This window comes from Heteronotia binoei, chromosome 1 (genome assembly GCF_032191835.1).
Source record: "Heteronotia binoei isolate CCM8104 ecotype False Entrance Well chromosome 1, APGP_CSIRO_Hbin_v1, whole genome shotgun sequence".
Taxonomy (NCBI): domain Eukaryota; kingdom Metazoa; phylum Chordata; class Lepidosauria; order Squamata; family Gekkonidae; genus Heteronotia; species Heteronotia binoei.
In genome coordinates, this window is record NC_083223.1 from 281,530,756 (window position 1) to 281,556,883 (window position 26,128).

General features: G+C 50.0%; 1 protein-coding gene and 1 pseudogene across 1 annotated transcript in view; one reads left to right on the plus strand and one right to left on the minus strand.

The window, feature by feature from the left end:
- SEMA6C (semaphorin 6C) overlaps positions 1-26,128 on the plus strand; it is a 292,500-nt gene that overhangs the window by 131,296 nt on the left and 135,076 nt on the right. The window lies entirely within an intron of this gene.
- On the minus strand, positions 280-655 carry LOC132588837 (macrophage migration inhibitory factor-like; annotated as a pseudogene).

Here is a 26,128-nt window from a genome sequence, read left to right on the forward strand (position 1 = left end):
AAAAACTGGCCACGTTGGAAGACATGACACGTCCTCTCCTAAAACCCCACCGGTCACAGGCTTCACCCCCCCCCCCAAACCTCCAAGTATGTCCCAAACCAGAGATGGCACATTTTTTTTAATCCATCGAGGTTTTTATTGTTTTTTCATTGGTATGGTGGAATGTTACAACTGTGATGCACACAAGAGACTAGCAAGGAGCTTGCATTAGGGAGGTGAGCTTGGCCATGGTAGCTGAGGTGCACAAAGGACGCAACAGGCCCTTAGGAAGGCAACCGAGAGATCTATGCAAAGGTGGATCCGTTCCACCCCACGTTACTAGCGCTCGTATCGTAATAGTCGATGTAGACCCTGTCCGCAGGTATTTGCAGGTATTTAGAAAGCAGCTCACACACTAACTTCGAGTAAGCCTTGTTTTGCGGCGCACCTATCTTGCCGATACTGTGTAAGCTACACAGGGCACATGGCTCGGCTGAGCCCCCTCAAAGTTATCAGCTGGTCGGTCACGATGTGGATTGCAATATACTGGGTTGGTTTGCCAGTAGCCTTGGCCGGCTGCCGGGTCAGCTCCCCCGGCAGGTTCTCGGGTACGGCCCGGCGGCGCACGTCGGTGTTAATCACGAGCATCGGCATCTTGGCGGCGGTGGCAGCAACACCCACTCCAGAGATGGCACATTTAGACCGATTTTGCACATTTAGACCGATTTTGCACCTCACAGGGTGTCTGTTGCAGGGGAGGAAGGGAAAGGAGATTGTGAGCCGCTCTCAGACTCTGTCCTTGAAAGGGCAGCTGTTGTGAGAGCTTTCTCAGCCCCACCCACCTCACAGGGTGTCTGTTGTGGGGGGAGAAGATATAGGAGATTGTAAGCCGCTCTGTGTCTCTTATTCAGAGAGAAGGGCAGGGTATAAATCTGCAATTCTTCTTCTTCTTCTTACAAGGCTCTTTTTTGTAAGCTCTTGGAGGATTGGCTAAATCAGGGGTGTGTGGCCTAGTACGCAAAGGAGCTCTTGCTAGAATTCCACCCCTGGTTGTGTGTGATCACAGACTGAGACCGATTTCGCACTATTGCGAAATAATACAGTTAATACAGTTAAATAATACAGATGATACAGTTAAAATACAGTTCATAAGTTAAATATATTAAATAAGTAATCTAAAACCAGCATAACTTAACGGTGCCACAATCTCAGCATGTACAAAGATGGCTTGATGTTACTACCAGGTTCTATTTTAGAAAGCTAGTTGGAAGAGGGTGTGTGGTTGGAAGAAGTTTGTGTGGTTGCCGCCTAGGATTAGGTGCTCCGGTCTTTTGGCTGAACCAGAATTGGCTTGCCAGATGCTGACGGAGTTTCTCTCTGGCTGGCTTCCTTATCTGACCATGTGTTTGCATTTCTGTGGAAAGGACAGCGCATTTGTTTTTAAATCCGATCTAAGCTGCTGGGAGTCCTGTCGATCGAGAGGAAAGTGGAGTATTTTAAATTAAAATCAAATAAAGAAACACGTCCCCATTGCAGCTGGGGTCCCAATCCAAAGCCAGCCAATAGCACGGCTGCGCAGGGCTCTGCCCCCGCCCATTAGCCCTTGACATCGCTCATAGCCGGGGCTTTTTAATGTAGCAGGAGCTCCTTTGCATATTAGGCCACACCCCCTGATGTAGCCAATCCCCCGGGAGCTTTCAGGGAGTACAGGATCTAATGTAAACTCTTGGAGGATTGGCTACATGAGGGGGTGTGTGGCCTAAGATGATGATGATGATGATGATGATGATGATGATGATGATGATAATAATAATAATAATAATAATAATAATAAGTTTTTATTTATACCCCGCCCTCCCCGCCAAGGCAGGCTCAGGGCGGCTGAGCAAAGGAGCTCCTGCTACAAAAACCCCCCTGTTCGTAGCTTGGAAGAGGAAGATGATATTGAATTTATATCCCGCCCTATACTCTGAATCTCAGAGTGGCTCACAATCTCCTTTATCATCCTCCCCCCACAACAGGACACCCTGTGAGGTGGGTGGGGTTGAGAGAGCTCTCCCAGAAGCTGCCCTTTTAAGGGCAACTCCAAAGAGATCTACGGCTGAGCCGAGGCCATTCCAGCAGCTGCAAGTGGAGGAGTGGGGAATCAAACCCGGTTCTCCCAGATAAGAGTCCGCGCACTTCACCACCACACCAAACAGGGCCTACTGTAAGCACCAGGAGGGTTGGCTACATCAGGAGGGTGTGGCCTAATATTCAAAGGAGTTCCTGCTACAAAAAAGGCCTGTTCGCAGCAAAGAAGAAGAAGAAGATATTGGATTTATATCCCGGTTTATACTCTGAATCTCAGAGTCTCAGAGCAGCTCACAATCTTCTTTACCTTCCTCCCCCACAACAGACATCCTGTGAGGTGGGTGGTACTGAGAGAGCTCTGACAGAAGCTGCCTTTTCAAGGACAACCTCTGCCAGAGCTATGGCTGACCCAAGGCCGTTCCAGCAGTTGCAAGTGGAGGAGTGGGGAATCAAACCGGTTCTCCCAGATAAGAGTCCACGCACTTCACCACTACACCAAACTGGCTCTTCGGCTTGGTTTTTCCAAGTCTTCAGTCCTCAGCTGAGGACATATTGGCTGCCTATTGGATTCTGAGTCCAAACTAAGGTTCCAATGTCTCCACATCCTCCTCATCCTCATAATCTTATTATTCTTAGAATCATAGAGTTGGGAAGGACCTCCAGATCCAACCCCCTGCACAATGTAGGAACCTCACCAACACATCCCCCTAAATTCACAGGATTTTCATTGCTGTCAGATGGCCATCTAGCCTCTGTTTGAAAACCTCCAAGGAAGGAGAGCCCACCACCTCCTGAGGAGGAAGCCTGTTCCACTGAGGAACCGCTCTTAACAGTCATAGAATCCTAGAGTTGGAAGGGATCTCCAGGGTCATCTAGTCCAACCCCCTGCACAAAGCAGGAAACTCATGAAGACCTCCCTCTAAATTCACAGGATCCTCATTGCTGTCAGATGGCCCCCTAGCCTCTGTTGAAAACCCTCCAAGGAAGGAGAGCCCACCACCTCCCAAGGAAGCCTGTGGAAACTTAGAATCATAGAATCCTAGAGTTGGAAGGGACCTCCAGGGTCATCTAGTCCAACCCCCTGCACAATGCAGGAAACCCACATATACCTCCCCCTAAATTCACAGGATCCTCATTGCTGTCAGATGGCCATCTAGCCTCTGCTTAAAAACCTCTAAGAAAGGAAAACCCACCACCTCCTGAGGAAGTCGTCTTCTTCTTCTTCCCTGAAAACCTGGTTGGTCTTCAAGATGTTACTGGACTCGAATCTTGTTCTTCTGCACACAAACACGTCTGGCCTGCTGGGTATCTGACAAAAGGAGATTTGACTCTCAAAAGCGCATAAGAGAAGCCATGTTGGATCAAGCCAGTGGCCCATCCAGTCCAACACTCTGTGTCATGCAGTGGGCAAAAACCAAGGGCCATCAGGAGAACATAAGAGAAGCCATGTTGGATCAGGCCAATGGCCCATCCAGTCCAACACTCTGTGTTACATAGGGGCCAAAACCAAGGTGCCATCAGGAGGTCCACCAGCAGGGCCAGAACTCCAGAAGCCCTCCCACTGTGCCCCCCCAAGCACCAAGAATACAAAGCATTACTGCTCCAGACACAAGAGAAGCCATGTTGGATCAAGCCAATGGTCCATCCAGTCCAACACTCTGTGTCACACAGTGGCCGAAAAACCCAGGTGCCATCAGGAGGTCCACCAGTGAGTTCATTTCAACCCCGTTGGTTCTGGTTGTGGTGGTGGGGGATACTATGGAGAGGGACAAACACTGAGCATGCTCGAACCGCTCTAATGGTCAGGAAGTTCTTCCTAAAGTTGGGCCGTAAACTTTTTTGATTTACTTCAACCCATTGGTTCTGGTCCTACCTTCCGGGGCCACAGTGCCTTGGGACTTTTTAAAGCCACATCAGAAACTTCAAAGGCAACGGATGGGTTTTTCAGACTAATAAATAACATTTCTGCCCCCTTTTTCATGCTTAATGCCCCCCCCCTCCCGCATTAAAATCGGGGTATTGAATGCTTATGCGTGCATTCTCTTTTTTTCTGTCAGTTTGGTGCAGTGGTTAAGTGTGCAGACTCTTATCTAGGAGAGCTGGGTTTGATTCCCCACTCCTCGACTTGCACCTGCTGGCATGGCCTTGGGTCAGCCAGAGCTCTCTTATCTGGGAGAACTGGGTTTGATTTCCCCTTCCTCCACTTGCAGCTGCTGGAATGGCCTTGGGTCAGCCATAGCTTTCGTAGGAGTTGTCCTTGAAAGGGCAGCTGCTGGGAGAGCCCTCTCAGCCCCACCCACCTCATTGGGTGTCTGTTGTGGGGGAGGAGATTTAGGAGATTGTAGGCCACTCTTTTCTGTCAGTTTGGTGTAGTGGTAAAGTGTGCAGACTCTTATCTGGGAGAACCGCGTTTGAGTCCCCACTCCTCCACTTGCACCTGCTAGCATGGCCTTGAGTCAGCCATAGCTTTCATAGGAGTTGTCCTTGAAAGGGCAGCTTCTGGGAGAGCCCTCTCAGCCCCACCCACCAAGTCACGCCAGGCCTTCCTGTCTTCCACCATCCTCCGAAGTCTGCTCAAAGGAGAGCCAGTATGGTGTAGTGGTTAAGTGCGTGGATGCTTATCTGGGAGAACTGGGTTTGATTCCCCACTTGCCGCTGCTGGAATGCTCTTGGGTCAGGCATAGCTCTCGTAGGAGTTGTCCTTGAAAGGGCGGCTGCTGTAAGAGCTCTCTCAGCCCTACCCACCTCACAGGGTGTCTGTTGTGGGGGCAATAAAAAAGGCCAATGCCATGCTGGGAATTATTAGGAAGGGAACTGAAAACAAATCAGCCAGTATCATAATCCTCCTGTATAAATCGATGGTGCGGTCTCATTTGGAGTACTGTGTGCAGTTCTGGTCGCCGCACCTCAAAAAGGATATTATAGCATTGGAGAAAGTCCAGAGAAGGGCAACTAGAATGATTAAAGGGCTGGAGCACTTTCCCTATGAAGAAAGGTTGAAACGCTTGGGACTCTTTAGCTTGGAGAAACGTCGACTGCGGGGTGACATGATAGAGGTTTACAAGATAATGCATGGGATGGAGAAAGTAGAGAAAGAAGTACTTTTCTCCCTTTCTCACAATACAAGAACTTGTGGGCATTCGATGAAATTGCTGAGCAGACAGGTTAAAACGGATAAAAGGAAGTACTTCTTCACCCAAAGGATGATTAACATGTGGAATTCACTGCCACAGGAGGTGGTGGCGGCCACAAGTATAGCCACCTTCAAGAGGGGTTTAGATAAAAATATGGAGCACAGGTCCATCAGTGGCTATTAGCCACAGTGTATGTGTGTATATAAAATTTTTTGCCACTGTGTGACACAGAGTGTTGGACTTGATGGGCCGTTGGCCTGATCCAACATGGCTTCTCTTATGTTCTTATGTTCTAGAAGATAAAGGAGATTGTGAGCCGCTCTGAGTCTCTGATTCAGAGAGAAGGGCGGGGTATAAATCTGCAGTCGTCGTCTTCTTCTTCTTCTTCTATCTGTCTGCCTATCTTTCTCTTTCTCTATGTGTGTCTCTGTCTCTCTTTCGTTTCTCCCCCTACCTCCACCTCTAAACCTTTATCCTTTCCCCGCTAGGCTGAGGAAGTCTGACCGAATTAACCCCTTTGGTAAAAAACGAGATCCCAATCATCAAGACCAGCCAGTGCAATATTAGAGGGCGCACCCCTTTGGGTGTCACCTCCATGACAGAGAGCTGCTAACCACTGAAATAAAGATGGCTGCACTGATTTACTAATGAAAGTGGTCTCTTCCTACTGTGTTCTAATAAAGGCTCGACTCGACTCACGGTGTTCAGCCCGCTGGTAAAAGAAACACACTGTTCTCAGGTGCTGTGTGCTGATCCCAGATTTCAGCACTGCGTCTGAAGCGCCCATGCCCACATTCAAGCTGGGAACATTGCTTGCAGGGTTGCCAGCCTCCAGGTGGGACCTGGGGAACCCCCCCCCCCTGAATTACTGCTTACCTCCAGACTACAGAGATCAGTTCCACTGGAGAGAAATGGAGGCTTTGGAGGGTGGACTCTGTGGCATTGGCCCCAACTGAGGTCCCTGTTCCCCCCAGGCTTCATCCCCAACTCTCCATCGGTCCCCCAACCCAGAACTGGCAAGAAGAAGAAGAGGGAGGAGAAGAAGAAGAAGGAGAAGAAGAAGAAGAAGAAGAAGAAAGAGAAGGAGAAAGAGAAGAAGGAGAAGGAGAAGGAGGAGAAGGAGAAGAAGGAGAAGGAGAAGAAGAAGGAGAAGGAGAAGAAGAAGGAGAAGGAGAAGAAGGAGGAGGAAGAGAAAGAGGAGGAGAAAGAGGAGAAGAAAAAGAAGAGGAAGAAGGAGAAGAATAAGAAGAAGAAGAGGAGGAGAAGAATACAAGAAGGAGAAGAAGAAGGAGGAGGAGGAGGAGAAGGAGAAGGAGAAGAAGAAGAAGGAGAAGGAGAAGAAGAAGAATGAAAAGGAGAAGGAGGAGGAGGACGGCGAGAAAAAGAAGAAGGAGAAGAAGAAGAAGAAGAGGAAGAAGAGGATAAGAATAGAAGGAGGAGGAGGAGAGAAGAAAAGAAGAAAACGACCATAGATTTATACTCCGCCCTTCTCTCTGAATCAGAATCTCAGAGCAGCTCACAATCTCCTTTACCTTCCTCCCCCACAACAGACACCCTGTGAGGTAGGTTGGGCTGAGAGGGCTCTCCCAGCAGCTGCCCTTTCAAGGACAACTTCTGCCAGAGCTATGGCTGACCCAAGGCCATCTCAGCAGCTGCAAGTGGAGGAGTGGGGAGTCAACCCCAGTTCTCCCAGATAAGAGTCCGCACACTTCACCACTACACCAAATTGACTCTCTGCCCACCACCCCCCCATCAGCAACCATGGGGGATGGGAAACCCTAAGCTGGTGTGCCGTAAAATATCAAAAGACTCCTGTATAAATCGATGGTCTGGTGGTCTAATTTAGAATACTATGAACAATTCTGGTCACCACACTTTAAAAAAGATATTATAGCATTGGGAAAAGTCCAGAAAAGGGCAACCTGGAACTGGGAAGACGAAGAAGACATTGGATTTATATTCCGCCCTCCACTCAGAGTCTCAGAGCAGCTCACAATCTCCTTTATCTTCCTCCCCCACAACAGACACCCTGTGAGGTGGGTGGGGCTGAGAGAGCTCTGTCAGCAGCTGCCCCTTCAAGGACAACTCTGCGAGAGCTACGGCTGACCCAAGGTCACTCCAGCAGCTGCAAGTGGAGGAGTGGGGAATCAAACACGGTTCTCCCAGATAAAAGAGCTCTGGCTGACCCAAAGCCGTTCCAGCAGCTGCAAGTGGAGGAGTGGGGAATCAAACCGGGTTCTCCCAGATAAGAGTCCGCACACTTCACCACTACGCCAAACTGGCTCACAAAAGGTACATGGGGCTGAGAGAGCTCTCTCAGCAGCTGCCCTTTCAAGGACAACTCTGCAAGAGCTACAGCTGACCCAAGGCCATTCCAGCAGCTGCAAGTGGAGGAGGGGGGAATCACACCTAGTTCTCCCTGATAAGAGTCCGCGCACTTAACCACCACGCCAAACCTTGCCAACAGAATCACCCATGTTTTCCCCATATCGATCTCTGTTTCTGCCTCTGTCCATTGGCTGCTTTCCTTTTCCTAGATATTAGCCTGTAGGCTCCTCGGGGCAGGGATCTTGTCTTGGCAAAGCACCCGGCATAGAGACAGCTGGACATAAATCCACCAAGATTCTCTGGGAAAGGGACCGATCCCCTTGGACTGTCCATCCTGCGAGGCCGCCGTCTTTGCTATCCTCTTCCCTCCCACCTCTGTCCTGGAAGAATTGTTGACACCACACAAAAAGCTCGTGACACCGAATCTGCTTTGAGAGGCACCCCATTTGTATTCCCAGCGCAGTGCTGGATCCATGCTTTCCTGTCAGGAGGAGAGAGAGAGAGAGAGATGGCGAGTGAAGGAGCAAGATAATGGAGGAAGGAGAAGAGGGGAGTGATATTGGAAGGAGGGGACCAGGCTGAAGGGAGGGGGGAGAAAGCCTATAATGAATAGATGGAGGGATAAAAAAAAACCCCGCAAACGGCTCAGAAGGGACGGGGAGGCTGGCTGGGGGGTGGGGTGCGGTGACAGGCCAGGGAGCGGATTAATATCCGAGGGAAGACACAAAGGGTTCGGGTGGGAGAAGACGGCTTTAATTGATGCCTTCCCTGCGAGCATCGATTGGCGTCTAATTAGCAGGCGGGTCCAGGTGGGCAGCTGTGTTGGTCTGAAGCAATAGAACAAAACAGTAGACAAGTGGTAACTTTAAGTAACGTAGGGCTGTGAGAGCTGGACCATAAGGAAGGCCAAGCGCAGAAGAATAGACGCCTTCGAGCTGTGGTGCTGGAGAAGACTCTTGAGAGTCCCTTGGACTGCGAGAAGATCCAGTCAGTCAGTCGTGAACATATGAAGCTGCCTTATATTGAATCAGACCCTCAGTCCATCAAAGTCAGTCTTGTCTACTCAGACGGGCAGCGGCTCTCCAGGGTCTCAAGTCCTAAGGGAAATCAACCCAGACTGTTCCCTGGAAGGTCAGATGCTGAAGCTGAAGCTCAATTACATTGGCCACCCAATAAGAAAGGGGCCCTCGCGGGAGAAGATCCTGATGCTAGGACAGAAGGCAGAAGAAGAAGGGGACGGCAAAAGATGAGGAGAAGGAGGAGAAGAAGAAGAAGAAGAAGAAGAAGAAGAAGAAGAAGAAGAAGAAGAAGAAGAAGAAGAAGAAGAAGAAGAAGAAGAAGATGATGATGATATTGGATTTATATCCCGCCCTCCACTCTGAAGAGTCTCAGAGTGGCTCACAATCTCCTTCCCCTTTCTCCCCCACAACAGACACTCTGTGAGGTAGATGAAGATATTGGATTTATATCCCGTCCTCCACTCTGAAGAGTCTCAGAGCGGCTCACAATTTCCTTTACCTTCCTCCCCCACAACAGACACCCTGTGAGGTGGTTGGGGCTGAGAGGGCTCTCACAGCAGCTGCCCTTTCAAGGACAACCTCTGCCAGAGCTGTGGCTGACCCAAGGCCATGCTAGCAGGTGCAAGTGGAGGAGTACGGAATCAAACCCGGTTCTCCCAGATAAGAGTCTGCACACTTAACCACTACACCAAACTGGCTCTCTGATGGCTGGGCAGTGTTAGTGGTTAAGAGATGGCTGGACAGCGTTATTGATGGAACTAACACGAATTTGGGCAAACTTCAGAGGATGGTGGAAGACAGGAGGGCCTGGTGTGACTTTGTCCATGGGGTCACAAAGAGTCGGACTCGACTGTGCGACTGAACAACAACAACAAAAAGTTTTATTCAGAATGTCAGCTTTCGTATGCTCTTAAGCAGACTTCCTCAGACAAAATGGGAATGGCAAGCCATCTTTAAATATAAAGAAAGCGGGCAGTGAGTTGGTACGTAGAGTCATGGGAATGTTCTTAGCAGATTAAAAGAATCGCAAATTGGGGTCTGTGCTTGTTTGTTTGGTATTGTTCTCTCGGCTTGACTTCGCGAACGAAGATTTAAGAAGGGTGCAGTAGTCCACGTCTGCTGCAGGCTCGCTGGTGGCTGACAAGACCAATGCAGGACAGGCAGGTCCGGCCACAGTGGCTGCAGGGAAAAGTCTGATTTGGGGTTGGTGCTGTAGCAGTGCGATTCTTCCTCAATCTCCTTTTGTCCTCAAGACCAGCTATGCGTGCGTTCTCAAAGGAAGAGACAGCCTGGTGGATGGTGTGCCTCCATGCTTTGCGATCTGAGGCTAGGTCAGACCACTGGTGATGGTTGATGCGACAGGTGCCAAGGGATTTCTTCAAGGAGTCCTTGTACCTCTTCTTTGGTGCCCCTCTATTTCGATGGCCGGTGGAAAGTTCGCCATACAGAGCAATCTTGGGAAGGCGGTGGTTTTCCATCCTAGAAATATGCCCTGCCCAGCGCAGCTGCGTCTTCAACAGCAGTGCTTCGATGCTTGTAACCTCCGCCCTCTTGAGGACTTCAGTGTTGGTCACAAAGTCACTCCAGTGGATGTTGAGGATGGTGCGAAGGCAGCGCTGATGAAAGCGCTCGAGGAGTTGCAGGTGATGACGGTATAAAACCCACGATTCGGAGCCGTAGATGAGGGTTGTCAACACAACCGCTTTGTAAACATTGATCTTTGTAAACATTTGGTATTGTTAACTGGGCTGTAACAACGGTGGAGGGTGATAAAAAGCAGACATGTCATAAGAACATAAGAGAAGCCATGTTGGATCAGGCCAATGGCCCATCCAGTCCAACACTCCGTGTCACACAGTGGCCGAAAAAATTACACACACACACACACACACACACTGTGGCTAATAGGCACTGATGGACCTCTGCTTCATATTTTTATCTAACCCCCTCTTGAAGCTGTCTATGCTTGTAGCGCCACCACCTCCTGTGGCAGTGAATTCCACATGTTAATCACCCTTTGGGTGAAGAAGGACTTCCTTTTTATCCGTTTTAACCTGACTGCTCAGCAATTTCATCGAGTGCCCACCAGTTCTTGTATTGTGAGAAAGAGAGAAAAGGACTTCTTTCTCTACCTTCTCCATCCCATGTCATAGGTGTGAAGTGCCATAAATCTGGGTGTCATTCTGGCTTCGTTAGTTGTGGGTTTAAATGGAGGGCATTAGTATCCCGAGAGGTTATAACGTCATTATTAAAAAGAATACATTAAACTATAGTGGAAAATGGGCTAATATATGTAATAAGATAAACAGCCAATATCCCTATATGAGTATGTCAATACAAAACCCCCAAATATTCTGATACGCTGTTCTAAAAGAGAAATGCATTCTAGTTTTACCGTTAGAAAAAAAGGGGGGGTACATTAAAGTATAGTGGGAGATGGGTTAGTATATGCATACCCTTTATTTGAGTATATCAATTTTATCACCCCTCCACTGTTGTTAGAGCCCAGTTAACAACACTAACTGACACAGACCCCAATCTATGATTCTTTTAATCTGCTAAAAACATTCCCATGACTCTACATACCAACTCACTGTGCGCTTTCTCTATATTTAAAGATGGCTTGCCATTCCCATTTGGTCCGACGAAGTCTGCTTAGAGCATACGAAAGCTGACTTTCTGAATAAACTGTAGTTGGTCTTAAAGGTTCAAATTGTCTATTGCTTTGTTCAATCAACAGGCAGTTGCTTACCTGGGACTCCAAACAGGGCCCCTGGCTGGTTTGGCCTGCCAAGAGGCCAGATGGAGAAATCTGGGATCATGGGGAGGAGAGAGTAACAGGGAGAGGTCCGGGCCCTTGCCAGAAAGTGGCGCTCACAGGAGAGTGAAGTTTTTGGTGTCAAGAGAGACTCACACATGGGTGCATATTGGGGATGGGGTGGGGGTGGAGAACAGAAAAGAAATCAATTAACATGCATTGATCCAAGTTGTTAAATGTTGTGCTGAGGCTCCTGGATAAAACATTGAGAGAAAAAGGCTGACGAAGGACTGAAACCGTGAGGAATCCCGGGCTAACGGTCCCTTACTGTCTCGGAGACAAGCTGTGCTGGAAATTTGAGGACTCCACCCAAATTGCTGAACATAAAGGAGAACAGCAGGAAGGCAATTGCCTCTGAGGAACTGTACCTTATTATCTTGATATAGCAGACAGTGTGGGGGGGAGTGAACAGAACTTTTTTCCAGTCGCGTTTGTTGTAACATACAGAGCCCCGTGGCGCAGAGTGTTTAAAGCTGCAGTACTGCAGTCCTAAGCTCTGCTCACGACCTGAGTTCAATCCTGGCGGAAGCTGGGTTTTCAGGTAGCCAGCTCGAGGTTGACTCAGCCTTCCATCCTTCCGAGGTCTGTAAAATGAGTACCCAGCTTGCTGGGGGGGAAAGCTTTAGATGACTGGGGAAGGCAATCGCAACCACCCCATAAAAAGTCTGTCGTGAAAATGTGGAAAGCAATGTCACCCCAGAGTCGGAAACGACTGATGTTTGCACAGGGGACTACCTTGACTTTTCAAAGACCTTTCCTTTCCTTTCCTTAGGACCAACGAAAGAGCCCGGTGGCGCAGAGTGGTAAAGCTGCAGTCCTGCAGTCCTAATCTCTGCTCCTCATGACCTGAGTTCGATCCCAGCGGAAGCTGGGTTCAGGTCGCCGGCTCCAGGTTGACTCAGCCTTCCATCCTTCTGAGGTCGGTAAAATGAGCACCCAGCTTGTTGGGGGGGAAAGCGTAGATGACTGGGGAAGGCAATGGCAAACCACCCCGTAGAAAGTCTGCCATGAAAACGTTGTGAAAGCAACGTCACCCCAGAGTTGGAAACGACTGGTGCTCGCACAGGGGACCTTTCCTTCCCCACCCCTTGTTGTATCATGTATTTATGCCTACCAGCCCTGTATGGCTCTGCTCAGCTCTGTATGGCTTTGCTCACTGTGCTGGATTCTTCGTCCGATGAAGTGTGCTTAAGAGCACATGAAAGCTGACGTTCTTTTTGTAAACACAATTTTATCGATAACATATGGTAACAATATCCATTAATACCTTCTTATTATCTATCCCATATGCTATTTTCTAGTCCCCCCTCCCCCGTTATTTGACTCCCACCGAAGTTATATACTTAAAATACTAACATTTAAAGGTGCCCTTAAACCATAAGAACCTATACTCATATTCTACTTTTTTCTAGTACTTGATCCTTATTAAAAAATTGTCCAGTATCCTTTTGTATTCCATTCTTCTTCTACATAACATCTAAACTTTTCCCACTCCTTTTTATACCCTTCCAAATCATAGTCTCTTAAGATTCTTGTTAGTTTATCCATCTCACTCCATGTTATAACTTTTACAATCCAATCCCATTTTTCTGGTATCTGAAAGCTGACGTTCTAAATAAAAAAGGTGCAACTTGACTCTTGCTTTGTTCAACTTGACTCCTGCTTTGTCATCAGGCCGCGGGTACGGCGGTATCCGATGCCAATAACGTCATATCCCGCAATGTTCGTTCGACGGCGGGCTGGGTTTTTCTTATCGAGTTGAGTTTCTCGAACAAGACCGAAATCTATTTTATTGGCCCGTAAGATTCACAACAAGTATTGGCATTTAGACTTGTTTATTCCCTCAACAGTGTGATGCGGTGGTTAAAAAGGCAAATGCAATCTCGGGCTGTATCGATAGAAGTCTAGTGTCCAGATCACGTGACGTGATGGTATCGCTTTACTCTGCTCTGGGAAGACCTCACCTGGAGTCTTGTGCTCAGTTTTGGGCACCACAGTTTAAGAATGATCTAGACAAGCTGGAAGGGGTCCAGAGGAGGGCGACGAAGATGGTGAGGGGTCTGGAGACCAAGTCCTATGAGGAAAGGTTGAAGGAGCTGGGGATGTTTAGCCTGGAGAGGAGGCGGCTGAGAGGTGATAGGATCACCATCTTCAAGTCCTTGAAGGGCTGTCATACAGAGGATGGTGTGGAATTGTTTTCTGTTTCCCCGGAAGATAGGACCAGAACAAATGGTTTGAAATTAAATCAAAAGAGTTTCCGGCTCAACATTAGGAAGAATTTCCTGACCGTTAGAGCGGTTCCTCAGTGGAACAGGCTTCCTCCTCGGGAGGTGGTGGGCTCTCCTTCCTTGGAGGGTTTTCAACAGAGGCTAGATGGCCATCTGACAGCAATGAAGATCCTGTTTATTTATTTACATTAGACTTCTATCCCGCCCTCTCCGCAGGCGGACTCAGGGCAGCTCACAACAGTCGTTTACACGATTTAAAACAATAAGTCAATAAAATCTATAATAGATAGATAGATAGATAGATGAATTTATTGTCATTGTTCTCAACAAAAAGAGAGCAACGAAATGAGGTGCTCTTCCACAAACATACCAACACATCAAACACACATATTCATAAACCATTTAAATACATCTAAAACCATTAAACCATTAAAACCACTTAAATACATCTAAAACAGATAAACATTCATAAAACCATTAAAACAATTTAAACCATTAAATAAACATTCATAAAACCATTAAACATTCATAAAACCATTAAAACCATTTAAATACATCTAAAACAGATAATCCTTCATAACCCTGCATTTAACCTAACCACAGCACTTGGATAGAAACTGTCCTTAAATCTGTTTGTCCTAGCCTTCAACACTCTATATCGTCTACCTGACGGTAAGATCTCAAAAAGCAAATGGCCCAGATGTGTATGGTCCCTTAGGATCATTTGTATCTTCCTTTTACATGCCATATAAAACATTCATACAATTAAAATTCAAAAACTATTCCACGGTGCTGTACTATTACTATGTTGGCGGTTCTGCTTTTCAGACGGTTGGTCACTGGGAACTCTAGCTGGTGTCAGGTGGCAGCTCTCTCTCAGTTTAAGCATCGAAGGCCTGTCGAAACAATTCGGTCTTACAGGCCCTGCGGAATGTAGGAAAGTCCCGCAGGGCCCTTATGGCCTCCGGGAGAGCATTCCATAACTCTGGTGCTGCCACCGAGAAGGCCCTGGCTCGTGTCAAACACAACCTGGCCTCCTTTGGTCCAGGGGTGGTCAGCAGATTTTTTGTCCCTGAACGCAGTGCTCTCTGGGGGATATATGGGGAAAGGCGGGCCCGCAGATAAACAGGTCCCTGACAAATAGGGTTGCAAAGTCCAATTCAAGAAATATCTGGGGACCTTGGGGGTGGAGCCAGGAGACATCGGGGCGGAGCCAGGAACAAGGGTGTGACAAGCATAATTGAACTCCAAGGGAGTTCTGGCACACCTTTTTAAATGTCTTCCTTCCATAGGAAATAATGAAGGATAGGAGCACGTTCTTTTGGGGCTCATAGAATTGGACCCAACGGTCCAATCGTTTTGAAACTTGGGGGATACTTTGGGGAGAGTCACTAGATACTATACTGAAAATTTGTTGCCTCTACCTCAAAAAACACCGCCCCTAGAGCCCCCGAAACCTCCAGATCAATTCCCCATTATACCCTATGAGAATCGATCTCCACATAGAGAATAATGAAGTACTCAGCAGACTCCCCCCCCCCCCATTTCTGGCAACACTGAAGCGAGGGACTGGCCTCTCTACTCACAAGTTGCTGCCAACTTCTTCAAAGTAACACAGACACCCCATCCCAAGAGGAAGCCTTTCAATCAGCGACTGAAGCATCCGGAAGTAGAAATGCACATGGTCCTCTGGGGGCGGAGCTCCCCCCCCCTCCGCCGGCCAGACTCCCCGAGGAGACGCCTGTGGCAGCCGGAGAGGATGCAAGGACTACGAGTCCCAGCATGCACCTCGCGAAGGGAGGCTGCGCCGTTTCCCCCCCACACCCCCGCTTCCACATTTTTGGAGAGCGGGAGAAAAGGCTGCTAATCCAGGGGTCCCCCGGCAGGGCGGGGGGGGGGGGTTGGGAAGCCTACTGACAAAGGGCTTTAAAGGTCAATACCAACACCTTGAAATGGATTCGGAACACAATAGGTAGCCAGTGCAGCTCTTTCAGCGCTGGCTGAATGTGCTCCCATCGAGGGAGCCTCATTAACAGCCGCGCCGCAGCGTTCTGCACTAACTGTAGTTTCCGAGTCAGCGTCAAGGGTAGCCCCATGTAGAGAGCATTACAGTGTTCTATTCTTGAGGTGACCGTAGCGTGGATCACCATTGCTAAGTCATTGCGCTCCAAGAAAGGAGCCAGTTGCCGTACCCGCCGAAGATGAAAAAAAGGCGGATCTAATAGCGGCTGCTACCTGGGCCTCCATTGTAAGGGAGGACTCAAGGAGCACGCCCAAGCTCTTGACCTTAGGGGCCGGTATCACTGGCAGCCCGTCTAGAGCTGGCAGTTGGACCCCGCCCCCCCGGACCACCCCGTCTTCGTCGGATTCAATTTCAGCTGACTCAGCCTGAGCCAGGATGCTACAGCTTGAAGAGCCAGTTCCAGATTTTCCGGGGGTACAGTCGGACTGGCCACCCATCAATAGCTAGAGCTGGGTGTCGTCTGCGTATTGGTGACAACCCAGTCCATACCTCCTGACAATCTGGGCAAGGGGGCACATATAGATGTTAAATAACATCGGGGACAGAACCGCACCCTGAGGCACCCCTCCCCTATCACCACCCTTTGTCCTCGATCTTGGAGAAAGGAGGTCAACCACTGTAAGGCGGACCCCGGAATCCCCACGTCCGCAATTTAGGGGGAGGTATTTGTGAGTTGCCTGCATTGTGCAGGGGCTGGACTAGATGACCCTGGAGGTCCCTTCCAACTCTAGGATTCTATGACTGTTAAGAGCGGTTCCTCAGTGGAACAGGCTTCCTCGGGAGGTGGTGGGCTCTCCTTCCTTGGAGGTTTTTCAACAGAGGCTAGATGGCCATCTGACACCAATGAAGACCCTGTGAATTTAGGGGGAGGTCTTTGTGGGTTTCCTGCCTTGTGCAGGGGGTTGGACTAGATGACCCTGGAGGTCCCTTCCAACTCTAGGATTCTATGACTGTTAAGAGCGGTTCCTCAGTGGAACAGGCTTCCTCCTCGGGAGGTGGTGGGCTCTCCTTCCTTGGAGGGTTTTCAACAGAGGCTAGATGGCCATCTGACAGCAGTGATGATCCTGTGAATTTAGGGGGAGGTGTTTGTGAGTTTCCTGCCTTGTGCAGGGGTTTGGACTAGATGACCCGGGGAGGTCCCTTCCAGCTCTAGGATTCTCTGAAGTAGCAGCTTGCAGTTTGGAGCAGGATACCTTCCAGAGATTGGCAAAGGTGGCACCCTGTGGCGATGAAGAGGGTGGAGGAGCAGCAGCAGGCACCCAGAGGGAGAGAGAGAGTGCAAACGAGCAGTTTGAGGAGAGCCAGGGAGAAAGAGGAGCTCGAGCTGAAACTGGGGTGCCGCCCGAGGGTTCTGCTGCCTGCCGAAGGTGTGTCCGCTTGTGCGCTGCTTGCAGATTTGGAGATCCAGGACCGCAAGGCCGCAACAAACCTCCAGCATCTTCCCTCTCTCCTCAGAAGCAAACAGAACCATCAAACGTTGCCCTGGAATTTCTCACGAGGATACTCTAGCATTCTGGGGGAGAATGTGTACCATAGAGTCCCCCCCCCAAAAAAAAATTGCTAGTGTGTCCTTGCGTAAAACCATAGAGTTTCAAGCGAACTCCTAGAGTGTCCTTTCTGAAGTGTCTGGCACGATATGTCACTTCCGGGTGACCTGATTGCGTTGCATGGCGACGAGGTCTTCGGATGACTGGGGAATCCTTCGCCCCGACAGGAACTTGGGAGCCCTAAATACCTCCCCCTCAACATGCACCCCAATGTTACCTCCTCCATGCCCAAATGATGGCAAAAACCTCCAGGATCTCTGGCCAAATTGTCCTGGAGAATTTGGGACATTTCAGGGTTTTTTTTTTTAAAGAGGCAACTAGTTCTGTGATCCCAGAAGAAGGACCAGAACCGACGGGTTGAAATTAAATCAAAAGAGTTTCCGACTCAACCTTAGGAAGAACTTCCTGACCGTTAGAGCGGTTCCTCAGTGGAACAGGCTTCCTTCTTGGGAGGTGGTGGGCTCTCCTTCCTTGGAGGTTTTTCAACAGAGGCTAGATGGCCATCTGACAGCAATGAGGATCCTGTGAATTTAGGGAGAGGTGTTCGTGAGTTTCCTGCCTTGTGCAGGGGGTTGGACTAGATGACCCTGGAGGTATCTTCCAATTCTATGGTTCTATGACTGTTTAGAGCGGATCCTCAGTGGAACAGACTTCCTCCTCAGGAGGTGGTGGGCTTTCATGCCTTGGAGGTTTTTAAGAAGCTAGAAGGCCATCTGACAGCAATGAAGATCCTGTGAATATAGGGGGAGGTATTTGTGAGTTTCCTGCCTTGTGCAAAGGGTTGGACTAGATGACTCTGAAGGTCCCTTCCAACTCTGTGATTCTATGAACTTCCTGACCGTTAGAGCGGTTCGTCAGTGGAACAGGCTTCCTCCTCGGGAGGTGGTGGGCTCTCCTTCCTTGGAGGGTTTTCAACAGAGGCTAGATGGCCATCTGACAGCAATGAAGATCCTGTGAATTTAGGGGGAGGCGTTTGTGAGTTTCCTGCCTTGAGGAGGGCGTTGGACTAGATGACCCTGGAGGTCCCTTCCAACTCTAGGATTCTATGCTTCCACAGGCTTTCTCAGGAGGTGGTGGGCTCTCCTTCCTTGGAGATTTTTCAGCAGAAGCTAGATGGCCATCTGACTGCAATGAGGATCCTGTGAATTTAGGGGGAGGTGTTTGTGAGTTTCCTGCATTGTGCAGGGGGGTTGGACTAGATGACCCTGGAGGTCCCTTCCAAGTCTAGGATTCTATGACTGTTAAGAGTGGTTCCTCAGTGGAACAGGCTTCCTCCTTGGGAGGTGGTGGGCTCTCCTTCCTTGGAGGTTTTTCAACAGAGGCTAGATGGCCATCTGACAGCAATGAGGATCCTGTGAATTTAGGGGGAGGTCTTTGTGAGTTTCCTGCATTGTGCAGGGGGTTGGACTAGATGGCCCTGGAGATCCCGTCCAAATCTTGGGTTCTAGTTGGGAGGTATGATAGAGGTTTATGAAATTGTGCATGGGGTGGAGAGAGAGGACAAAAAGAAGTTTTTCTCCCCCTCTCCAAATATCGGCACTCAAGGGCATCTGAAGAAACTGATGAGCAGCCAATTCAGGGTGGACAAAAGGAAACACTTCTTCACACAGGGAGCGATTAAAACATGGAATTCACTGCCAGAGGCTACAGTGATGGCCACAGGCACACATAGACTGACAAGTTTCGTGGAGGACACACCTATCAGTGACTACTAGCTACAGTGACTAAAGTGCCACATTCAGAGGCACTAATCCTCTGGATCTCAGAGTCAGGAGGCAAGAGCTGGGGAAAGCCTCGGCCTCTCTGCACTGTTGAATTAGATGGACCCTCCCTGGCCTGACCCAGCAGGGCTCTTCTGATGTTCCTCTCAGGCGAAGGCCTCGGCCTCTCTGCCCTGTTGTTGGCCCTCTAGAGGAACTGGCTGGCCACTGTGTGAGACAGGAGGCTGGACTAGACGGACCCTCCCTGGTCTGACCAGCAGGGCTCTTCTGATGTTCTTCTCAGGGGAAGGCCTCGGCCTCTCTGCCCTGTCGTTGGCCCTCCAGAGGAACTGGCTGGCCCCTGTGTGAGACAGGAGGCTGGACTAGATGGACCCTCCCTGGTCAGACCCAGCAGGGCTCTTCTGAGGTTCTTCCCAGGGGAAGGCCTTGGCCTCTCTGCCCTGTTGTTGGCCCTCCAGAGGAACTGACTGCCCCGTGTGAGAGAGGAGGCTGGACTAGATGGACCCTCCCTGGTCTGACCCAGCAGGGCTCTTCTGATGTTCTTCCCAGGGGAAGGCCTTGGCCTCTCTGCCCTGTTGTTGGCCCTCCAGAGGAACTGGCTGGCCCCTGTGTGAGACAGGAGGCTGGACTAGATGGAACCTGTCTGGTCTGACCCAGCAGGGCTCTTCTGATGCTCTTCTCAGGGGAAGGCCTCGGCCTCTCTGCCCTGTTGTTGGCCCCCCAGAGGAACTGGCTGGCCCCTGTGTGAGACAGGAGGCTGGACTAGATGGACCCTCCCTGGTCTGACCCAGCAGGGCTCTTCTGATGTTCTTCTCAGGGGAAGGCCTCGGCCTCTCTGCCCTGTTGTTGGCCCTGCAGAGGAACTGGCTGGCCACTGTGTGAGACAGGAGGCTGGACTAGATGGACCCTCCCTGGTCTGACCCAGCAGGGCTCTTCTGATGTTCTTCTCAGGGGAAGGCCTCGGCCTCTCTGCCCTGTTGCTGGCCCTCCAGAGGAACTGGCTGGCCCCTGTGTGAGAAAGGAGGCTGGACTAGATGGACCCTCATTGGTCTGTTCCAACAGGGCTCTTCTGATGTTCTTCTCAGGGGAAGGCCTCAGCCTCTCTGCCCTGTTGTTGGCCCTCCAGGTTGGCCTCTGTTTGAGACAGGAGGCTGGACTGGATGGACCCTCCCTGGTCTGACCCAGCAGGGCTCTTCTGAGGTTCTTCTCAGGGGAAGGCCTCGGCCTCTCTGCCCTTTTGTGGGCCCTCCAGAGGGACTGGTTGGCCCCTGTGTGAGACAGGAGGCTGGACTAGATGGACCAAGCAAGGCTTTTCTTATGTTCTTACGAAGGCCTCGGGCTCTCTGCCCTGTCGTTGGCCCTTATGAGGAACTGCCTGGCCCCTGCACACTTCTTTTCCTGAGACCCTGAACAGTTGCTGTCGGTTAGAGGAGAGCAATGCAGCGAGACGGACTAGCGGCCTGCTTTGTTGCCAAATGGCCTCTTGCATTTGGATTATCTCCCGTCGGAAACCCGGGGCCGTCCCTCCCAAGCCGTGCCCGGGGCAGAGCCGAAGCCAGTACCATTTGCGCTCACATTTCTGCCGATCTGCGCAAACGTTTCCGCGATTCGGCTTTCGTGCAAAGCCGCAGCTCGCGTCGGGGCTTGCAGGGTGGCAGGAGGAAGCTGCCTTTGCTCCCGAGACAGCACCGGCAAGCCCGGGCCTGGATGCCTTCGGGACAGGGGCGGCCCCACCCGCTCGGCTGCCCCGCCGGTTACCTCCCTTGGCCAAGGTTTCAACACCAAGATTTTGTCAGGCGAGGAAATGAGAGAGCGCGAGAAACGGGAAAGAGAAGCGGTGAAGGAAACGCTGCAGCTGCATCCCCGATTCGGGGCAAAGCGGGTGGTTTGTTGGGCCTGACGCTTCTGGGGAAAGGAGCTGTGGCTCAGCGGTAGAGCATCTGCTCAGCGTGCGGAAGGTCCCAGGTTCAATCCTCCGCACCACCCCCAGTTAGAATCATAGATTTGGAAGAGACCTCTAGGCACATCTAGTCCAGCCCCCTGCACAATGCAGGAAACTCACAAACACCTCCCCCTAAATTCACAGGATCTTCATCGCTGTCAGATGGCCAGCTAACCTCTGCTTAAAAACCTCCAAGGAAGGAGAGCCCACCACCTCCCGAGGAGGAAGCCTGTTCCACTGAGGAACCACTCTTAACAGTCATAGAATCATAGAACTGGAAGAGACCTCCAGGGTCATCTAGTCCAACTCCCTGCACAAGGCAGGAAACTCACAAATACCTCCCCCTAAAATCACAGGATCTTCATCGCTGTCAGATGGCCAGCTAACCTCTGCTTAAAAACCTCCAAGGAAGGAGAGCCCACCACCTCCCGAGGAGGAAGCCTGTTCCACTGAGGAACCACTCTTAACAGTCATAGAATCATAGAACTGGAAGAGACCTCCAGGGTCATCTAGTCCAACCCCCTGCACAAGGCAGGAAACTCACAAACACCTCCCCCTAAATTCACAGGATCCTCATTGCTGTCAGATGGCCATCTAGCCTCTGTTGAGAAACCTCCAAGGAAGGAGAGCCCACCACCTCCCGAGGAGGAAGCCTGTTCCACTGAGGAACCGCTCTTAACAGTCATAGAATCATAGAATTGGAAGAGACCTCCAGGGTCATCTAGTCCAACCCCCTGCACAATGCAAGAAACTCACAAACACCTCCCCCTAAATTCACAGGATCCTCATTGCTGTCAGATGGCCATCTAGCCTCTGTTTAAAAACCTCCAAGGAAGGAGAGCCCACCACCTCCTGAGGAAGCCTGTTCCACTGAGGAATCGCTCTAACAGTCAGGATGTTCTTCCTAATGTTGAGCTGGAAACTCTTTTGGTTTAATTTCAAACCATTGGTTCTGGTCCTACTTTCCAGGGCCACAGAAAACAATTCCACCCCATCCTCTCTAGGACAGCCCTTCAAGTACTTGAAGATGGTGATCCTATCACCTCTCAGCCGCCTCCTCTCCAGGCTAAACATGCCCAGCTCCTTCAACCTTTCTTCATAGGACTTGGTCTCCAGACCCCTCACCATCTTCGTCATCCTCCTCTGGACCCGTCCAGCTTATCTATATCTTTCTTAAAATGTGGTGCCCAAAACTGAACACAAGACTCCAAGTGAGGTCTTACCAAAGCAGAGTAAAGTGATATCATCACATGACGTGATCTGGACACTAGACTTCTGTCGATACAGCCCAAGATTGCATTTGCCTTTTTAGCCACCGCATCACACCTGCTCCCTTGAACTGGCCCTCCAGTTGGGAGAGGTTGCAAATACAGTAGAAGGTGTTGTGAAGGACTTCTGCCTTGATGGACCAAGAATGGAGATGGGCCGTGGCTCAGTGGTAGAGCATCGACGATGTACAGAAGGTCCCATAACTCCTGGTACATCGGCTTTGACCTTTCACCTACCTTCATCAATTTTGGACCCTGTGGTGAGGCAGACAATAAGACACTGGATGCAATACGTATGCCCTTGATTAGGACACAAGGCTGTAGAATAAGAGGCCTCAAGAATATCTTTAAGCCTTTGTCACTTCATTAAATTTCCTTGTGATCCAGCATTATTGTTTTATTGTATCCTGTGTTATGAGCCAAAGTGTGTACTTTCCTTTCTGACCTCTGAAGAAGACCTGTCTAGGTTGAAACAGGTCAGGTCAAGTTGAGTGGGTTCCCATTGCGATTTTATAGGATAGAGGCTTATCCTGGAGAGTCAGTTTGGTGTAGTGGTTAAGTGTGCGGACTCTTATCTGGGAGAACCGGGTTTGATCCCCCACTCCTCCACTTGCACCTGCTGGCATGGCCTTGGGTCAGCCATCGCCCTGGCAGAGGTTGTCCTTGAAAGGGCAGCTGCTGTGAGAGCCCTCTCCAGCCCCACCCACCTCACAGGGTGTTTGTTGTGGGGGAGGAAGGTAAAGGAGATTGTGAGCCGCTCTGAGACTCTTCGGAGTGGAGGGCGGGATATAAATCCAATATCTTCATCTACCTCACAGGGTGTCTGTTGTGGGGGAGGGAGGGAAAGGAGATTGTGACCTTGTTAGACTAAGTTTGGAAAGGAACGGTGGGGAGGGACGGTGGCTGTGGTAGAGCATCTGCTTGGGAAGCAGAAGGTCCCAGGTTCAATCCCTGGCATCTCCAAAAAAAGGGTCCAGGCAAATAGGTGTGAAAAACCTCAGCTTGAGACCCTGGAGAGCCGCTGCCAGTCTGAGAAGACAATACTGACTTTGATGGACCAAGGGTCTGATTCAGTATAAGGCAGCTTCATATGTTCAAGGAAGAAAAAGAAGGGATTGGATTTATACCCTGCTTTCGCTAGCTGAAAGAGTCTCAGAGTGGCTCACAATCTCCTTTTCTTTTCCCTCCCCAAAAGAAGAAGACTGCAGATTTATACCCCGCCCTTCTCTCTGAATCAAAGACTCAGAGCGGCTTACAATCTCCTATATTTTCTCCCCCCACAACAGACACCCTGTGAGGTGGGTGGGGCTGAGAGGGCTCTCACAGCAGCTGCCCTTTCAAGGACAACCTCTGCCAGGGCTATGGCTGACCCAAGGCCATTCCAGCAGGTGCAAGTGGAGGAGTGGGGAATCAAGCCCGGTTCTCCCAGATAAGAGAGCTATGGCTGACCCAAGGCCATTCTAGCAGGTGCAAGTGGAGGAGTGGGGAATCAAACCCGGTTCTCCCAGATAAGAGTCCGTGCACTTAACCACTACACCAAACTGGCTCTCACACCAAACTGGCTCTCAACAGACACCTTGTGAAGGAGGTGGGGCTGAGAGAGCTCTCCTAGAACTGCTCTTGAGCAGAATAGCTTTGAGAGAACTTGTGGAGGAGGAGTGGGGAATCAAACCCGGTTCTCCCAAATAAGAGTCCGCACACTTAACCACTACACCAAACCGGCTCTCAAAAGGGGCTGTGACTCAGGAGATCATGTGCTTGGCACGCAGAGGAACCCTGAGTTGAATCGGTGACACCTCCAGTGGAAAGAACCCGACAGGAGGTGAAGGGAAGACCTCAGCCTGAAGCCCTGGAGAGCTGTTGCCAGTCTAAGAGCCAGTTTGGTGTAGCGGTTAAGAGTGGTAGACTCTAGTCCGGAGAACTGGGTTTGATTCCCCTCTACTCCTCCACTTGCGGCTACTGGTGTGACCTTGGGCCAATTGCCATTCTCTCAGAGCTGCTCTCTCAAGAGCAGTTTCTGTCAGAGCTCCCTCAGCCCCACCTGCCTCCCAGGCTCTCTGTTGCGGGGAGGGGAAGAGAAAGGAGACTGTAAGCTGCTCTGAGACTCCAAGCGAAGGGTGGGATATAAACCCAGACCATTATCACACTAGACCTTTAATTCTGGCTTAGCCCTGTCCCCAAGCTGACATTCTACACTAGAATCAGAGTAACTAACTCTGTGACACGCAAAGAGTGCTTGTGAATGGTTCCTCATCCTCTTGGAGAGCCGTGACAAGCGGAGTGCCTCAAGGATCTGTCCTGGGACCTGTTTTGTTCGACATCTTTATCCGTGATTTGGATGAAGGAATAGAGGGAATGGTGATTAAATTTGCAGATGTCACTAAATTAGGAGGGGTTGCAAATAAAGTAGAAGACAGAAACAGGATACAGGATGACCTCGACAGGCTGGAAAACTGGGCTAAAGCCAATCAAATGAATTTTAACAGGGAGAAATGAAAAGTTCTGCATATAGGCAGGAAAAATCCCATGCATGGTTATAGGATGGGGGAGACTTGTCTTAGCAGTAGCATGCGCGAAAAGGATTTAGGGGTCTTAGTGGAGCATATGCTGAACATGAGTCAACAGTGTGATGCAGTGGCTAAAAAGGCAAATGCAATTTTAGGCTGTATCAACGGAAGTCCAGATCATGTGAAGTGATGGTATCGCTTTACTCTGCTCTGGTAAGACCTCCCCTGGAGTCTTGTGTTCAGTTTTGGGCACTACATTTTAAGAAGGATCTAGACAAGCTGGAATGGGTCCAGAGGAGGGCGACGAAGATGGTGAGGGGTCTGGAGACCAAATCCTATGAGGAAAGGTTGAAGGAGCTGGGGATGTTTAGCATGGAGAGGAGGCAGCTGAGAGGTGATAGGATTACCATCTTCAACTAGAACCAATGGGTTGAAATTAAATCAAAAGCGTTTTCAGCTCAACACGAGGAAGAACTTCCTGACCGTTAGAGCAGTTCCTCAGTGGAATAGGCTTCCTCCTCGGGAGGTGGTGGGCTCTCCTTCCTTGGAGGGTTTTCAACAGAGGCTAGATGGCCCTCTGACAGCAATGCGGATCCTGTGAATTCAGGGGGAGGTATTTGTGAGTTTCCTGCATAGTGCAGGGGGTTGGACTAGATGACCCTGGAGGTCCCTTCCAACTCTATGATTCTATGACTCTATGACTCTGTGATTTTGATGTAGAATGTCAGCTTGGGGACAGGGCGAAACCGGGATTAAAGGTCTAGTGCGAAATTGTGTCCACCATTCTTCTTCTTCTTCTCCTTCTTCTCCTTCTTCATGTCGATCTGCTCACTGCAGCCCCATTTCATTATCTGACAAAGTGTCCATACACATGTAGCTCACATCGCGAATAAAACGGTTGGTCTTAAAGGTGCCCCCCCGGACTCCAATTTTGTTCTATTGCTTCAGACCGACGCAGCTGCCCACCTGGATCTATCTTTCCCTTACTTATTGACTCCTCTTACTTACTCAGCCTTACTTAGCAAGCGACCTAACAGGTGACTTTTTTTGGGGGGGGGGGGAAAGAAAGGAAGAAAAATATTTCGCATGCACCAGCCGTACCCACTTCAGTCTCTGATGGATCATGGCGTCGCAGAGCTGGAGAGAAAAACACACGCGCAAATAAAAGCAACAGGCGATCAATAACAGTTTTAAAATAACCAGCAGCTTCAAAAGATCAGAAAACAATCCGAAAACTAGATCGACGGGGGAACAAAATGTTAATAAAACCAAGGTATGGTCCACATCCGCACAGAATCCACAAGTCCACAAATAGTGTTGAGTCTTGAGAGGGGAGAAGGTGGTTAAAATGGCCAAGGAGAAAGATGTCAACAAATTCCCCAGGCAAATAAAATCCTCTTGATCTGGTGTCTAAAAAGATAAGCAATGGAGGTGCTGGTTGAACTTCCAAGAGGACAGGAAGGAAATGATTGCCTCCTCCATGTGTGTGTGTGTGTGTGTGTGTGTGTGCGCGCATGGGGGGGAGTCATCACCCATAAAAC